The sequence below is a fragment of the Callithrix jacchus genome, chromosome 5 (genome assembly GCF_049354715.1).
Source record: "Callithrix jacchus isolate 240 chromosome 5, calJac240_pri, whole genome shotgun sequence".
Lineage (NCBI taxonomy): Eukaryota > Metazoa > Chordata > Mammalia > Primates > Cebidae > Callithrix > Callithrix jacchus.
Genome location: NC_133506.1, coordinates 71,716,298 through 71,723,390, shown reverse-complemented (window position 1 = coordinate 71,723,390; position 7,093 = coordinate 71,716,298). Strand labels below are relative to the sequence as shown.

The 7,093-nt window shown below is 51.1% G+C and overlaps 1 long non-coding RNA gene across 1 annotated transcript; it reads left to right on the top strand.

Annotated features, from left to right (window-relative positions):
- The first annotated feature begins 3,159 nt into the window (after positions 1-3,159).
- Positions 3,160-5,065, top strand: LOC144582555 (uncharacterized). The gene is made up of 2 exons (XR_013535491.1): positions 3,160-3,613; positions 4,445-5,065. It is a non-coding gene; the product is annotated as an uncharacterized LOC144582555 (long non-coding RNA).
- The last annotated feature ends 2,028 nt before the right edge of the window (positions 5,066-7,093 follow it).

Below are 7,093 nucleotides of genomic sequence, written 5' to 3'. Positions count from 1 at the left end.
GCTCCTTCTGGATCCTTCTCAGAACCCTGAGTCTAAAGAAGTACAGGGTCTCTATATAGTTAAGCCTGGGATTAAGTGGATTTCTGCATATCTTACCTTATACAACCTTCATTTCCCTGAAATAAATCAGCTGAAATCTGAACTCACTCGTCCACATCATCTTTCCAATCCCCTGCAGCAGACTGGTGTAGCAAGAATAGGGAGCAGGCAGAAACCACTCCCAAATCTCATAAATAGAGACTGGGCCTGTCGGGGACCACTGGCTCCTTTCCAAGGGGTCACTGCTCAGGTGTACATTTGAGAGATGACAGTCTTCTGATCTATTGCCCACAAAAAGCCCTCAAATGACAACGTGAGAACATATAGTCCTGTGGCATCCCCTGCCTCAGGGTCCAGTCCCTCAACGCCACTTTTGCAGCCTGTCTGCCTGATGTCATCATCTGTAGACCTGTGCTAGATTCCCAAGTTCCTATCTTGAAACCTCAGCCCCCGCACCCAGGGCCTAGGGGAGAGCCAATGTGGGTCACTGCAGCTGAGCCTGCAGGGCTGTCTGCTCCTTGAGCCTAGAGCCTTTCAGACACAGAGAGAAAGCCTTGAAGAGAAACAAAAGAAAGGGCTCTGTGAGAATCAGAAGAAAGCTTATTCCTCAAAAAATGAAGCAGGGAGAGCTCGGGAGTCAACTGCTAGACTGAGACAGTAACAGGAGTTCTGCTCCTGAGAACTGCCTGTGATGGAGAGAAGGCCTGAGGAGAGGGGTGGGGCATGGCTCCCATCCCTCCCCACCCCCACCCCCCATTTGCCTGTGTAAGGGAACCCTTTGGATCTGGTGTCTGTCCCTCATTCTCCACTCTCTTTCCAGACTCAGGTTACATTCTCAGGAGCCTTTGTGATTTGCCTTAGGGACCCTTTGTTTCCTCTGGTCACAGTTTCTGGGTCTCAGGAAGGTGGAGTAGATCAGGGATGACCCCGCCCTCCTCCCCTATTGAAAGACTTTTCCTGCTTGTTATCTGCTAAACTCATTTTACCCAGGGAACTTCCAACCTTCTGGGACCTCATTCCTTCTCTTGGTCTCCCTACCCTGGCATCTGAGATCTCAAGGAGTGAGTATTTGTGTGTGCCTGTGTGCATGGTCCTCATATTCTTTTAGTTACTCATAGGGAGTCAAGAGCCTATGGCTGTAACTAACTTGGGGTCCCCATGGCCAGCAAAAATAGGTAAGGGCCTAATTTCTACCTCCAGCCTCAAACAAAGCCACAATCATTTGTTCAAATAGGAGCCTTGGGACAGGAAAAGAAGTAAGATGGAGGAAGGATAAACAAATATAATTCTAACCTTTTCTTTCATTCTTCCCTCACCCAGTACCTTCCACTCCTCTTTGAGATCTCAGCTACTCATTATTCTACTACTCTTGTGCCATGTGCCTGCATTTCCAGAATCTGCACACAGGAAGCACTCAATAAATCCTTTTTATGTTGGGTCAAACTAAATCTGATTATGCTCTATGGCTGGACTTTGAGATGAAGCAGCACAAAGGGGGAAGGCTGATATGTCCCATACTTTTTTTTTTTGACACGGAGTTTCGCTCTTGTTACCCAGGCTAGAGTGCAATGGCGCAATCTCGGCTCACCACAACCTCCGCCTCCTGGGTTCAGACAATTCTCCTACCTCAGCCTCCTGAGTAGCTGGGATTACAGGCACGCGCCGCCATGCCCAGCTAATTTTTTTGTATTTTTAGTTGAGAAGGGGTTTCGATCTGTTGACCTCGGGATCCACCCGCCTCGGCCTCCCAAAGTGCTGGGATTACAGGCTTGAGCCATCGCGCCCGGCCTTTTTTTTTTTTTTTTTTTTGATACAGGGTCTTACTCTGTCACCCAGGCTGGAGTGCAGTGGTGCAACCTTGGCTAACTGTAACCTCCACCTCCCAGTTCAAGCAATTCTCCTGCCTCAGCCTCCCGAATAGCTGAGATTACAGGCACATACCCCACCTGGCTGATTTTTGTATATTTTGGTAGAGACGGGGTTTCACCATGTTGACTAGGCTGGTCTCAAACTCCTGGCCTCAAGTAATCCACCTGCCTTGGCCTCCCAAAGTGCTGGGATTACAGACATGAGCCACCACACCCAGCCTACATGTCCGCAGATCTTGGGCTAGATTCTCCTAGAGGACTGATTGCTAGGTACCAAAGACCTAGAACAGTAGGTCTCAGGCTTCCCAGAATCCCAAGGGCCTTGTTAAAACTCAGATTGCTGGGCATTGCTCCCAGAGCTTCTGATTCAATTGGCCTGGGAATTTGCATTTCTAACAGGTTCCCAGGTGATCCTGACCCCTTTGCTGTTCTTGAGAACCACTGTCTTAGAGAACCCCAGTTCACTGTGAGGACCTGATTGGTTCTTTTTTTTTTTTTTTTTTTTCTGTTTCACTCTGTTGCCCAGGCTGGAGTGCAGTGGCCTGATCTTGGCTCACTACAACCTCCGCCTCCAGGGTTCAAGGGATTCTCATGCCTCAGCCTCCCAAGTAGCTGGGATTACAGACGACCGCTGCCATGCCTGGCTAATATTTTTGTATTTTCAGTAGAGACAGCGTTTCACCATTTTGGTCAGGCTAGTCTCAAATGCCTGACCTCAAATGATCTGCCCGCCTTGGCCTCCCAAAGTGTTGGGATGACATGGTTCCAATTTTATGTAGTTTAGGTGGAAGGAATGGGTGAGGACTGTGAGAACCTGGCTCAGCTCTCCACCCTAAGGGGTACACAGATCTTAGAAAGAGAGGGCAAGGGCAAGTGTAAGTTGGACTCGAACTGATTATCCATTCTGTCTCTTTTTAAATAGTCCACTGATTCCATCCTTATTGAAAGTCACTTCCCCAAAACATGTTTTGCAGCAGCAACAGGAGCACCAGGAATTTCCTGTGACTAGGCAGCGCCAGTGCCGGGAGGGGTGGAGGCTCTCTGAGCGAGCGCCTTCCCTTGGCTCGGGCAGGGCCACGTGCCCCACCCCCTCGCTCGCACATGTCTCCACCGCCACCGCCGCAGCAGCCGGGCTGTTTATGAGCGAGTTGTTGTGGTAGAAATGGAGCAGGCTGCACATGCTCAGGCCATGTGACCCGGCAGCCCGCGTGAGCCTCGAGCCGGCACAAATACACTGGGCCCCTTCCTCCATGGGCCAGAAAAACAGGCTGCAAGATGAGGAAGGAGGGAAAGGGCTCGGGCCTCCCTTCTTGTCTCCTTGCGCTTTATCCTGCTTCTGTCTCCTTTTGTCTCTCCTGAGCCACCAGCGGAGCAAACACCCAGGAAGGAAACATGGTCTCCCCAGGCAGCCCCTTGGTGTTTACACAACTGGGAACCCTAAGCCTCAAAAGAACAAAGGACCTTCGCAATCCAAGAACACAGAACGGCCCACCTCAGCCTCATGGTGATGTGTTGATGTCAGCCCAGAGTCAAGACTTGGCTTCCCCTGGGCTCCCCCAATTAGACTACCCTGTTCCCTCTTTCTAGGAAGGAGGATGCCACACACACACGCAGCAACTGCCCACTCCAGGATTAGAACAAGGACAATTCAGAGATTTGTGTGTTTGGGGACATGAAGCAAAGGTTCTGCAGCAATGGTCTTTGAGGTTAGTGGACAGGAAAGGGAAAGTCCCTCTGCTACTTGGGGATGGGGAAGAGCAGAGGGCTGGAGGAAACCTATAAGGGCTTTCCCACTAACCCCTGTGCAGCTGGAGGACAAACAAACTGTGCAAAAGGCATATTCGGCCTCCATCCTTCATTGAAGTGCCCCATTCAATCTGCCTGACCCTCTAAATCCCACGGGTCCTTCTCTGGGCACTCTAACCACAGACCCCCATTTCTGGCCCGCTGCTCCTGCCCCGAGTCGTGACCCCATTTCTAAGCTGTGGTGCCTCTTGCTGGGATATGAGGCTCTGCTGGAGTCAGGGGGACAGTAGGTTAGCAGGAACAAGCAAATGAAATGAGCACGACCCACATTTCCTCATCGCACCAAAACTTCGCAGATCCTGCATTGCAGAGCTAGCGCTTTTTTTTTTTTAATCTCCACTGGGCCCTACACACGTCTGCATTTTTGCAACCAGCACAGATTTTTTTTTCCAGGGTGCAAACTGCGCATTCTAATGAGCCAAAGCTCCTTCCTGTGGCATTGAAAATCTCTTTGGCAAATTGCTTCTTCCCCGATTACCCTCCCCCAATTTAGAAGAGGGGGAGGGATCCCAAATTTGTGAAGTCGCATCCTCTCTCTCTCCTTCTCCTGACCCCCTCCCCCAAGATACCGCAGTCTTTCCAGCCCAACTAACAGCTGCAGACCAGGGGAGAGGAGTGGGAGGAGGGAAAGTGAGCCTTGTTCCTTCTTTCCACTCAGGCTGAGCTGGCGGGGCGGGGGTTGCTTTTTTCCTGGGCAGCCCACTGCAACCCCCCTTTTCTCCCCATCCCAGCCAGTGTTTATGTAAGCCTCCCAGAAGCTACACAAGGCCCCTAATGCCTGCCCAGGCCGAAGCTCCTCCGAGGTCCATCCTGTTCACGAGGACTGTCATGAGCCTCTGGCCTCCCCAGGCAGCTGCATGGTGATCTGCAGAGGCCCAAAGAATGGAGAGACACTGGATAAGGAGAGGGTTTGAGATGGAGGCAAACCTGGAAAACCACCTCTCCTTTGCCCCACCCTCCCCCCATTCTCCCTGCATCTGAGTTCTACAGAGGCTCAAGGACAGCCAATGGGCAGGTGCAGGGGCCTGGAAGATGATACCACTGTGGCTCCAGCAGCATGGCAAAGATCGAACAGGAGGCCTTGGCATAGCATGTACTGGATGCCAGAAAAAGGGTCATCTGGGGCTTAGTCTCCATTGCCAAGGACAATCCATGCCGCCTCTAGGATCCTGTGATGTGGGTGGGATCCTGGGCTCTGAGTGGGGGACCTTCCTTCAGGTTCTCCAAAGCATCTGCCGAAGAAGCATTGGCCCAGGACAGTGGCTTTCGGAAAGGCTGGTTTTAGAGGCACATATTGTTCAAGCAGGTAAATGGGGAAGTGGGATGCTGTTTCCTTAAAGCTTTGGATACAACTTTTGTCAGTCCTTGGTGGCCTTCCACCCTCTCTCTCAACCAATCCCTTTTTTTTTTTTTCTTTTCTGAGACGGAGTTTTGCTCTTGTTATCCAGGCTTGAGTGCAATGGCACGATCTCGGCTCACTGTAACCTCCACTTCCCGGGTTCAAGTGATTCTCCCGCCTCAGCCTCCTGAGTAGCTGGGATTACGGGCATGAACCACCAAACCTGGCTAATTTTGTATTTAGAGACAGGGTTTCTCCATGTTGGTCAGGTTGGTCTCGAACTCCCAACCTCAGGTGATCCACCTGCCTCGGCCTCTCAAAGTGCTGGGATTACAGATGTGAGCCACCGAGCCTGGCCAATCAATCTTCTTAATACAACCCCTGGAAGGAAGCACCATGGGACTTCAAAGGGCCCTCACCTACCTGCCCCACTCTCCTCACCACCACCAGCAGCAGACGGCAGAGTCAGAGGGTTTGGGTAGAGAAGAGTTTTCAGATGCCTGCTTCTGCTAGTCACCTCTATAGCAGTCTGTGGTTTGTGCACCCTGTTCCTGCCCCTTCTACTTTTAGAACCAGATGAGGGAAATGTAGGATGGGAAGTGGGAAGAGTTTAGGGGAAGAGGAAATGTGACTGGGGTTAAAAGAGAGATTCTGGAAGGCTGAGGTACTCTCCGGGACAAGAACAAGGGGTGCTTCGGGCTTCTGTTCTTGGTGATACATCCCACTTCCAAGCATCACCATTGCTTGGGAAACACCAGGATCAGTTTGCTGCTCAGATATTCCCTGAGGGCACTAGTAATCACTCTCTAGGAGGGGCAGTCTTGCTAGTAGAATTTCATCTTCAGGCCTGGGGTTGACTCTCCAGCATTGCCATTTCTTTTTTTAAAATTTTTTGAGACAGAGTCTTGCTCTGTCACCCAGGCTGGAGTGCACTGGTGCTATCTTGGCTCACTGCAACCCCTGCTTCCCAGGTTCAAGCGATTCTCCTGCCTCAGCTTCCCGAGTAGCTGGGAGTACAGGCACGTGCCACCACACCCAGCTAATTTTTGTATTTTTAGTAGAGACGGGGTTTCACCATATTAACCAGATTGGTCTGGAATCCCTGACCTTGTGATCCGCCCGCCTCAGCCTTTCAAAGCCACGATTACAGGCGTGAGCCACTTGGAGGTCGCATTGCCATTTTCACTGTGACATTGATAGTGGTAGTTCCAAGAGATAGTCGGAGGAGGGCTTTAGCCCCTCCAGTAATCTCCATCAGTGCCATCATCCTTTTTTTTTTTTTTTTTTTGAGATGGAGTTTCGCTCTTATTACCCAGGCTGGAGTGCAATGGCGCAATCCCGACTCACCACAACCTCCGCCTCCTGGGTTAAGGCAATTCTCTTACCTCAGCCTCCCGAGTAGCCGGGACCACAGGCACGCGCTACCGTGCCCAGATAATTTTTTGTATTTTTAGTAGAGATGAGGTTTCACCAGGTTGACCAGGATGGTCTCGATCTCCTGACCTCGTGATCCGCCCGCCTCGGCCTCCCAAGGTGCTGGGATTACAGGCTTGAGCCACCACGCCCGGCCCAGTGCCATTATTCTTTGATGTGACATCTTCTTAGTCTTAAGTGCTATGCAAATACAGCTTCAAGACTAAACACTAGACTTTCTGGCACCCTGGACAAGTTAATAAACTTCTCTACGTCTCAGTTTCCCCATCTCTAAAATAAGAATGATACCTACAGCATAGGGTTGTTGCGAATTTTTTTTTTTTTTTTTTTTGAGACAGAGTTTCGCTTTTGTTACCCAGGCAGGAGTGCAATGGCACGATCTCGGCTCACCGCAACCTCCGCCTCCTGGGTTCAGGCAGTTCTCCTGCCTCAGCCTCCTGAGTAGCTGGGATTACAGGCACGCGCCACCCTGCCCAGCTAATTTTTTGTATCTTTAGTAGAGACGGGGTTTCACCATTTTGACCAGGATGGTCTCGATCTCTTGACCTTGTGATCTGCCCGCCTCGGCCTCCCAAAGTGCTGGGATTACAGGCGTGAGCCACCGAGC